We start from the raw sequence: 11,365 nt of genomic DNA, 5'->3' as shown, positions 1-11,365 counted from the left end.
AAATTTCAATTTTTGTGTTCAACCTGCTGGTATGGGTGCGGTGTCAAGGATTCAATATATCCTTTTTTCACGTAATATTTGGTATACAGAACATCCAAGTTTGTCTTTAACATTTGGTAAGAGTATATGTGTCATTTTGGCTGTTCGATGACCGAATCGAGGCGTGGATGCGGCAAGGAGAATGCCACTCTGACTGTCGCACGGATAGAGCGTACACAGCGCGTAGCGCTTGGTGTGGTGTATGTATGGCTGTCACAGGCAAAACAAGGTTTAGCATCTTCCCAGACAAGACAGCCTCAATGCTGTGAGATACAGGAACACCATTCTCCATGCAGTCGCAATGTTATACCCCGTCAGCGTGTGTGGGGGATCAAATGCAATTCTGCAAGTGTTAGACTACAACGCCCGTCCACACAGAGCAAGGAACATTGCAGACTGTGTGCGCGGATGGGCGGTGTAATCTTGCAGAATGTCATTCGACCCCATATTGAAGGGGTAAGACATTGCGACTGAATGGAGAATGGTGTCCCTGTATCTCACAGCATTGAGGCTGTCTTGTCTGGGAAGATGCTAAAGATGTTTTTCCTGTGGCAGCCATACATACACCACACCAAGCGCTACCCGCTGTTACGCTCTATCCGTGCGACAGTCAGAGTGGCATTCTCCTTGCCGCATCCACGCCTCGATTCGGTCATCCAACAGCCAAAATGACACATATACTCTTACCAAATGTTAAAGATAAACTTGGATGTTCTGTATACCAAAGATTACGTGAAAAAAGGATAAATTGAATCCTTGACACCGCACCCATACCAGCAGTATGATACAGTGTTGAACACAAAAATTGAAATTTGGGCACTTTTTTTTCGTGACCCACTGACGTAAGTAGCCCTGGTGCTCGTTTCACGAAATTATGATCAAAAGGAGTTTGATACCATATGAAAGAAAATCATACACGCTTTCTATTGATATATAATACATTGAAATTAATGCAAAAGCAGCGGAAATATGATCAGTCAAAGTTTATATTCCAAACTTTTTGTGCCGAGTTTAGTTGGAGGACGACGCTCCCGCAACATATTTTCACCATGTCCAGTGCCTGTGTTGAGCCATAGCAAGGAATGTCCGGCGAAATTTTGAAATCTGGACCCTTTGAAATGCAATTTCCAGCATTTTCGCGGGTAAAATTTGCCGGTAGACTAGTTAAGTTTAATGAAACTTTGATTACGCTTGACGAAAAATTAATATGAATTACGTTTTACAGTAAAATCCGGTTAGCTTCTACGTAATACGTTAAATTAAAGGGGCCAATATCGCTCGACGCAAAATGCACCGATTACGCTCTACGTTGAATTCGAACGGTCCCGCTACGGAGTACGTAGAATTAAAACCGCCGATTACGCTCTACGGAAAAGGGCTTTGGGGCCCCCTTCTGTTGCAACTCCCCCTTCTATATTATAGTTCTTTCGGTTAACTTTTACTGATATAGGATCGATGGTAAGAATAAATCTGTACATCACTACGTAGTCCATTGTGAACTCAATCCCATTCTTGTTGAAGGATTTGAATGTGGGAAACAAATGCTGAAAGCCCTAAAGCATGTGCAATGTGTTAATAAGATTTGCCAAATAGCAATTAACTGTTACTCAAGCAACTGGATATGATTTTGAAAACAGTAAGACCTTTACAGGTAGCATCCACAACCTTTTGTCAATGATACGGAGCAGATCTGATGCATAATAAGTAACAATATTAATGGCGGTAAAGACAAATTTTAGATAGTCCAATAGGACATTTACGTTATATCATGAGGAAACTTGCCAATGACCTAATACCATCATAATCTTTACACTACAAACTGCAATTCATAGCTTCTGTCAGAGTGAAAAAGGAAACTTTGTCTCCAAACATCCTGCCTTTCTGGATTTAATTCATGCAAAGTTTCCTTATTGAATCGTTATTGCTTTGGTGGCTAAACCCATCTGACATTCATGTGTTACACTGTTTTTGATGCACACACACACACGCAACAGAGGCGGCAGCACCATTTTTTAGTTGTGGGGGGCGAAAATTTCTCATATCAGTAAATGGTGGGCCAAAGGCCCGAGGCGTCGCGCGGGGGTCCGGGGGCATGCACCCCCGGAAAAATTTCATATCTAAACCCCCTGAAACGCTATTTCCTGCATTTTGAGGGGCAAATTTTGCTGCCAGACTAAGCTAACTTCAATGATTTTTCTATTAAAAATACACATAGTTTTAGCTTTAGTTATTGAGGGCTACACCCCCAACATATTTTCACCATCTCGAACGGCAAAGGTACGAGCCGTTGCAAGGTAGGTTCTGGAAATTTTTGAAATCTAGACCCTCTGAAACGCCATTTCCTGTATTTTGAGGGACAAATTTTGCAGACAGACTAAGCTGAATCTAATTAAACTTCTAGTAGAGAAAAGGATTTTTGAGGGCGACGACCCACGCCCCAACATATTTTGCACTACGTCGTCATGAGCCCCGAAGACGCAAGCCGCCGCAAGGGAGTTCTAGAGAAATTTTTAAGTCAAGACACTTTGAATGCCGTTTTCTGCATTTGAGGGGAACATTTTGCTTGTAAACAAATCTAAGTTTGATAATGAAATTTCTACTAGAAAAAGGTCATGGGGGACGACGCTCCAGTAGCATTTTCCCACCATGTCCAGTGCCGACGGCGCGAATCCTCACAAGGGAGGTCCTTTGAAATTTTGAAATCTGGACCCTCTGAAACGTCATTTCCTGCATTTTCAGGGCCAAATTTTGCCAGTAGACTTGCGAGATTTTATGAAATTTCCATTAGTGAAAATATACACAAGGGTTTCAGCTTGATTTTGAGTGTTTCAGCTTATTTTATCATTGGGGCGACGCCCCCACGACCTATTTTTTGTGGGGGCGGCCGCCCCATGGTGCCGCCACCACTGCGCACACACACACGACAGTCACTGTTCACACACACCCAAGATCTGTCCAACTCGAGTTGCTCTCTTCCAAAATCTAAAACGAAACCTCCTAGTTAAAAGTTAAAGTTAAAAGAAAAGCTGCTTCGTCACCCTTTCTGCCCCAAGAGCTGAATCTACCACTCAAAAATCAATACCATATCAATTGTCAAAATCAGATGTTCCAGAATCCATCCAACATAAAAAAAAAAACTGATGGCTTGGAAGCTCACAATGTATCCATGGCCATTTTTGTCGGCATGTGATGGGTCTAGATGGTTTGGAACGGGCTTAGACGCTCCTAGATGGCATCGGAACAATTTCAGACGCTTTCATTTTCACAGAGGCGACTTTAACAAAATATTGCAATTGGTTCTCCACGGTGACAGTGACTGTCTCAGGGTTCTCTTTGGGAGCCTAATACTCAAATGTGTCCAGGCAAGCCTATTTTAATCAGGGAGGATAACAAACAGTAGGATTCAAGCGCAACCAACTAGACGACAAGTCTTAAACTCTAATTCTTGACCTTTTTGGCTCTGCAGCTTACGTTGCTGGATTAAATGTATAACCCCCTTGTTCTATAAATTTCCCGTAATTTGTAAAGGAAAACAATATTTCATCCCCGTAAGTTGTAGTGAGGTAGCCAAATTTGCGTACTATTTGCATTTTGGAATTTACCGAAATACGAAATTATTGAAATGTTACCGTAACATTTCAATAATATTACTTCCTGAATCTATCATACCGGTAAATTGTTTAGCGTAACAAGCTGACTAACTCAAAAAAACGGGTAAGTAGTTAGGACTTAATTGCTGTGTTTTTTCATGTATAAAATTAATGCGTAAAAAATGTATCCAGAGCGCCACGCACGGTCGTTGCCCCATGTGCACTGCATATTAGAGCCCTTGCGGTCATTTGAGGTGTTTTAAGGCAGACCCCCACCCCCCATGTTGCACAGAGGTCTTCCACAAGATCCAACTTAAATCTCAACAAAGCTAAATAATGAAATCGATGACACAAGAAAGTTTAGCATGCAGTCATGACTTGCAGTGAGGAAAAAATATCTATTTTACGAGGCAGTCACATTAATTGGATTTAGATCCTTCTGGAAGATCAAAGATAATCTTTCTACAAAGAAGGCAGCAACTCTCTCTCTCTCTCTCTCTGTCTCTAAAATCACTTCCTGAGTGTGCTGATCATTCTCAGACTGCTAAATATTAAACAACAGTTAATGACTGGGCAGCATCATGCCCGTAGCCAGGGGGGGTTCGGGGGGTTCGGAAGAACCCTCCCACTCGCTCAAAAGGTCCACTTTTTCAGGATCGAAGGTCCACTTTTTCATGTCCAAGATTTTTTTTTTCAAAGGCATGACTGATTTGCATTTTTCCTTGATAGACATTTCAGCCAATCGTAGTAAGTCTATCAGCAAAATTTGCCCCAGAAAGTGCAGGAAATGGCTTTTCAGAGGGTCCAGATTTCAAAATTTCCCCGGACCTCCATTGCGACGCCTCATGCCTTTGGTGTCCGACATGGTGAAAATATGTCGAGGGAGTTGGCCTCAAAGCCTTGTCCTTTAACAGAAATTCCATTGAACTTCGCAAGCGATTTTTGACGGTCAAAATGCAGGAAATGGCGTTTCAGAGGGTCAAAATTTCATTTTTTCCGGGGGAGCATGCCCCCGGACCCCCCTAGTTACCTCACGCCTTCGGCGTGAGGCTCGCGCCTGCGGCGCTCGATGGTCCCACATTTACTAAAAAGAACCCCCCCAACCGAAATCCTGGCTACGGGCATGAGCATGCAAATGGCCAAAAATTGGGATTATAAATGCTGGATCTGTGCCACTAGAAACAGTGTGGGAGTCTGTGAATTATCACACTGGACCTATAGGTAACATGTTGTAGTATCTTGAAATATCCAGTTTGTTTCGGGACAAGGTATAGACATGAAGATAGAGACCTGTCTCCAGGCTGTTCTCTATCTTGCTGTAGGGAAGGACAGCAATGGTCAAACGGTAAAAAAGGTGTTTCTGTTGGTCAGATATAATTTACCTTGGCGTATTATTGTGGTCAGTAGGTTACCCAATCTGTCAGTAATGAGGCTGTTTTAACATGCTTGAGGCACCACCAACACAGGACCCCCATTTTTACATCCGGACCCCCATTTTTACATCCCTTCTGAAAGACGAATGCAATCTTTTACAGCATGTCCGAGCTGAGCCGACCCAGGGATCAAACTCAGGCCCACGGATCTATGGAATTATTGGATCTAGATGGCTAAGCAGTGAGGTTGCATTACCGCCTGGCCACAGGGACGATTCTAGGAGTTCAATTACTCAGATGATGTATATATCAACTATATGCATAAGAAAGAACTTCAATACTTTCCCATGATAATTTAAATACCAATTTCTCTCCATACCTCTGAGTGAACTGCTGCTCACCATAAGGCAGCATGTTGTGTGACACTGTGTGTACTTAAATTACAGCTCTCAGACTTTGAATCTAACAGAGTCTCATAATCAAGAAAGCCATTGAAAAAAAAACATGTCAGCTCATATCTGTAATCCTTTTCCAGAACAAAGCATTGTCCATAGCCCATAATGATACCCTTTTGTCCCCTCAACCTTCATGTAAAAAGTACAACATTGACCTCGTATCCACCCTGTGTAATTTCATGCTGTTTAAAAGCATCTTTCAAATCCTTTTGTCTGTACAAAGGAGAAGCTCGAGGTAGAGAATTTGTTACCCTGTTGGACTTTTTCTCTGAAATACCATGATCATGATGATGATATGGCACATTTAGCATCTATTAATAATATCTATCAATAATGGGATTGGCCACTGTGATGATTCATTAAGTATTATAAAATCATAATGATTGAAAAAAATTGTCCTTTGTTAATTACTAGGTAGCTTTCAGCTGCCAATGACCTGTCGACATGTGAATTTCTTACTTTTTTCCATCTACATTTTGTAATCCTTTTTGTGGATTTTTTCAGGCCATTACCAGCTAACAGCTACTAAAGTGTACCAAAGACTAAAAAAAATAAATGTTTATAATTTTTGTATGGAGCTCAGATGCCTTTCATGTTAAACCTAATTTGAAGTTGAATATCTCATACTGCTATAATTATGTATGACTTTCTTTATCCTCAGTGTGAATCAGGACTCCTATGTCTTGGTCTCAAGTTGATGTACATTAATGATTAAGTATTCTCGATGCGCTGCTTTAAAGGGACATGTTTTTTTTTCATTATCATTTTTTTTTTTACATTGCATGTCTTTCCAGCTTGTCATGCTGTTGTTGCTCTTGTTTAACATTTTGCTAGACGACTCCCTTGGTGCTGGGTTTCACTTTTTCTCCTCACTATGACCTCCAGCAGCAGCAGTCATCTCTTTTTTTGCGATGACCTCCGGCAGCAGCAGCCATCTTTTTTTTTTTGGCGATGGCCTTCGGCAGCAGGCAGGCATCTTTCTTTGGCAATGACCTCCGGCATTTTTTGCGATGACCTCAAACAGCAGGCAGGCATCTTTTCTTTGGCAATGACCTCCGACAGCGGGCAGGTATCTTTTCTTTGGCAATGACCTCCAGCAGCAGCAGCCATCTTTTTTTTTTGGCAATGGCCTTCGGCAGCGGGCAGGCATCTTTCTTTGGCAATGACCTCCGGCATTTTTTGCGATGACCTCAAACAGCAGGCAGGCATCTTTACTTTGGCAATGACCTTCGGCAGCAGCAGCCATCTTTTTTTTTTTGGCGATGGCCTTCGGCAGCAGGCAGGCATCTTTCTTTGGCAATGACCTTCGACAGCAGGCAGGCATCCTTTCTTTGGCAATGACCTCCGACAGCAGCAGCCATCTTTTTTTTGGGCGATGGCCTTCGGCAGCAGGCAGGCATCTTTCTTTGGCAATGACCTCTGGCATTTTTTGCAATGACTTCAAACAGCAGGCATGCAATGACCTCCGGCAGCAGCAGGCATCTTTTCTTTGGCGATGACCTCTGGCATTTTTTGCAATGACTTCAAACAGCAGGCATGCAATGACCTCCGGCAGCAGCAGGCATCTTTTCTTTGGCGATGACCTCTGACAGCAGCAGCCATCTTTTTTTTTTTGGCGATGGCCTTCGGCAGCAGGCAGGCATCTTTCTTTGGCAATGACCTTCGACAGCGGGCAGGCGTCTTTTCTTTGGCAATGACCTCCAGAAGCAGCAGCCATCTTTTTTTTTTGGCGATGGCCTTCGGCAGCAGGCAGGCATTTTCTTTGGCAATGAACTCTGGCATTTTTTGCGATGACTTCAAACAGCAGGCATGCAATGACCTTCGACAGCGGGCAGGCATCTTTCCTTTGGCAATGACCTCCGGCAGCAGCACCCATTTTTGGGGGGGGGGGGGGGCGATGGCCTTCGGCAGCAGGCAGGCATATTTATTTGAGCAATGAAGTTTAGCAGCAGACAGACCATCTTTTTTTTCTGTGTCGCTCATTCGACATGCATAGATGGAAAGGGTTGTAGTCCTTAGGACTCTGGTCCACTGATCATTGTGAATGTCTCCGGAACAATGACATTGGAAGTTATGGACATATGTTCATAGACTGTCTTTTCTGTCATTACCCAATGGATATATAGTTCTTTAGTGAGCTTAACTGGATCGATATCACTTTTACTTTTTCCCTTTTACTTTCAAATTGGTCTTCAACTTGTGTCCCTGAACAGTCACTATGTGCCATGGCAATGAGTTACACTCAGCCACAATCTGCTGTGGTCAGAAGAAAGGTGCCACGGACGAATGTTGTCAATGATTTCAAATGCCTGTTGAGAGCATTGCAGTGTTGTCAGAGATGTTGACAAGTAGGTTTTGTTGATGTACATAGGGTTTGTTAAGTGGAGCAGGTGCATCATGATCTGGTGCAGAAAGGCGAGGGCTGTGACCATGATGTTCACGGGGGGCTGAATCTGGTACCTGCAGTCCAAGTCAGCTTGAGGGAGATCTATAATCTTTCAAAGACCCCTTCTTTTGATGTGGCAAGTAGGGCTACGTAGTTCAAGTGGAGCACAGTTCAGTTTGTCCTTGTAATATGAGGTGGCACCTAAATGATGTCGCTCTAGGCATCTAGCAAGGCGTCTAGCAGGTTACGGTCCTTTAGTCCAACCTCTTCCTCTGGTACATTCTTAAGTGTCTGAGGTTAGGTCGTCTCCTTTTCTTCCAGCTGTGTCGCTCACCCGACATGCACGTTACCAGAAAGGGTTGCAGTCCTTTAAGGACAGGACGTTAAGCCGTGGTCCACTGTTCATTGTGATTTTCGAAAAGAGCTAGGGGAATTTCCTTGGTACAATGAACCTGTAAATACTGTACATTATCATCTGTTCTCTCTGTTACGACAAGTGGTAGACTAGCTCTTCAGTGAGCTAAATCTGGATTGAGATCATTTTCCTTTCTTTTCTTGTCTGGTTGATCCACGAAGCATATTCCATGCAGCATCACCCTATCGTGGTATTGGCTGCTTCAGCTTCAGTTGGATTTCATCGAGTGCTCCCAGATCCTGTAAAGACATAATAAGATACAGTAAGGAAGAGAAGCAAGAGATGCTGACAAAATTAGAAATTTAATTAAACTTACTTCATTTACTGAAAGCTTACTAATAGGCAAATGGTTATTCCTCCAGGCTCTCGGATTTGAAAAAATGCATTGGAATGCTACATTGAAAAATCAATATGAAAACAGGGGACATTCCGTGCTGTGCATACAGTTTCAGGAAATGACAGGCCTGGGTTTTCTTCCCAGCCCTCTGTTTTCATGATGTCCACTTGCTAGAATCAATATAACCAACAAATCAATTTGGTGTTGCCTTGGTGGTCATAAACGTAATTCAAAATATAACAATTACGAGTTGATTGAGTTGATTACCTGTATTTCACCTGACCTCCAGCTTGACCTGCCACACTGGGCAAGTCGATGCACCACACGGTGAATGTTGATCTTTTTGTCATGGTCAGAGACTGTTTCTGTTGTCCAAGAGTGGCCATGTTGTCTTTCATCTTGGAGAAAAATATCAGAGAAGAGAAGCTTTATCCCCATGGCATTAAGTGCAGACATTCTATGGTCAACAATATTCAAATACGACTGGATAAAAACAGAGATTTACTTCCAGACCATGCTATATTATCCCCTCAATATTAGTATCCCAGATATAGGTAAACAACAAATAAAGGTCAACTAATGTTAAAGCTACAGTTGTAGGAAATTACAGTTAAGTTAATCACCTGTATTTCACAGGACCTCCAGCTTGACCTGCCAGGGCAAGTCGATGCACCACACGGCGAATGTTGATCTTTTTGTCATGGTCAGAGACTGTGTCTGTTGTCCAAGAGTGGCCACGTTGTCTTTTTGTCCTGGAGAGGCATATTAGAAGAGAAGCTTTATCCCCATGGCATTAAATGTAGATAATCTATGGTCAACAATATTCAAAGACAACTGGATAAAAACAGAGATTTACTTCCATACCATGCTATATTATCCCCTCAATATTAGTATCCCAGATATAGGTAAACAACAAATAAAGGTCAACTAATGTTAAAGCTACAGTTGTAGGAAATTACAGTTAAGTTAATCACCTGTATTTCACAGGACCTCCAGCTTGACCTGCCAGGGCAAGTCGATGCACCACACGGCGAATGTTGATCTTTTTGTCATGGTCAGAGACTGTGTCTGTTGTCCAAGAGTGGCCACGTTGTCTTTTTGTCCTGGAGAGGCATATTAGAAGAGAAGCTTTATCCCCATGGCATTAAATGTAGATAATCTATGGTCAACAATATTCAAAGACAACTGGATAAAAACAGAGATTTACTTCCAGACCATGCTATATTATCCCCTCAATATTAGTATCCCAGATATAGGTAAACAACAAATAAAGGTCAACTAATGTTAAAGCTACAGTTGTAGGAAATTACAGTTAAGTTAATCACCTGTATTTCACAGGACCTCCAGCTTGACCTGCCAGGGCAAGTCGATGCACCACACGGCGAATGTTGATCTTTTTGTCATGGTCAGAGACTGTGTCTGTTGTCCAAGAGTGGCTACGTTGTCTTTTTGTCCTGGAGAGGCATATTAGAAGAGAAGCTTTATCCCCATGGCATTAAATGTAGATAATCTATGGTCAACAATATTCAAAGACAACTGGATAAAAACAGAGATTTACTTCCAGACCATGCTATATTATCCCCTCAATATTAGTATCCCAGATATAGGTAAACAACAAATAAAGGTCAACTAATGTTACAGCTACAGTTGTAGGAAATTGCAGTTGAGTTGCTTACCTGTATTTCCCAGGACCTCCAGCTTGACCTGCTACACTGGGCAAGTCGATGCACCACACGGTGAATGTTGATCTTTTTGTCATGGTCAGAGACTGTTTCTGTTGTCCAAGAGTGGCCACATTGTCTTTCATCCTGGAGAGAAATATTAGAGAAGAGAAGCTTTATCCACCTGGCATTAAGTGCAGACATTCTATGGTCAACAATATTCAAATACGACTGGATAAAAACAGAGATTTACTTCCAGACCATGCTATATTATCCCCTCAATACTAGTATCCCCGATATAGGTAAACAAGAAATAAAGGTCAACTAAATGTTACCGTTACAGTTGTAGGAAAATGCAGTTGAGTTGATTACCTGTATTTCACAGGACCTCCAGCTTGACCTGCCAGGGCAAGTCGATGCACCACACGGTGAATGTTGATCTTTTTGTCATGGTCAGGGGCTGTTTCTGTAGTCCAAGAGTAGCCATGTTGTCTTTTTATCCTGGAGAGAAATATTAGTGAAGAGACTGAAGCTTTATCGACATGGCAAAAAGTACAGACAGTTTTCTATGGTCAACAAGATTCAACTACAATGTACTGGATGAAAATGGAGATTTACATCCGGACATGTCGACTCAGTAACATCCATCACTCTTTTTCAGTGTCACTAGAATGTCTGGTAGAAACGTTTCAATACAAGTACTGTAACGTTACATCTAACTAGAAAAAATGGTTTACTTGTAAGGATCATATGCAAATGTCACTCAATTTCAATCGAATTGCTTTGAATCTTATTCATGAAACATATTATGCTTGACTAACACTGAACTGCACTGTACTACAATGCTTGATAGAAACGCATGGTCAGTCATATGAGGACGAACTGAACTGAACACTGTACCTGATGTCTTTCAGGCCTTCACTTCAAACAGCACTGTCACCATAGTACAGGTACAGCAAGTGCAGTTTGAGCCTGAAGGTTTCCCCAAATGTCAGCTGGACCAATAGCCAGGTACGATGCAGCACACAGCGAGTGTTGATCATCTTTTCGTTGTTCTGTTTCTGTAGTCATAGAGTGGTAGCATGTTGTCCTTTTGTCCTGGAGAGAAA

Source organism: Branchiostoma floridae, chromosome 2, assembly GCF_000003815.2.
Source record: "Branchiostoma floridae strain S238N-H82 chromosome 2, Bfl_VNyyK, whole genome shotgun sequence".
Taxonomy (NCBI): domain Eukaryota; kingdom Metazoa; phylum Chordata; class Leptocardii; order Amphioxiformes; family Branchiostomatidae; genus Branchiostoma; species Branchiostoma floridae.
The sequence above is the reverse complement of the archived record's forward strand: the minus strand, read 5'-3'. Positions refer to the sequence as shown.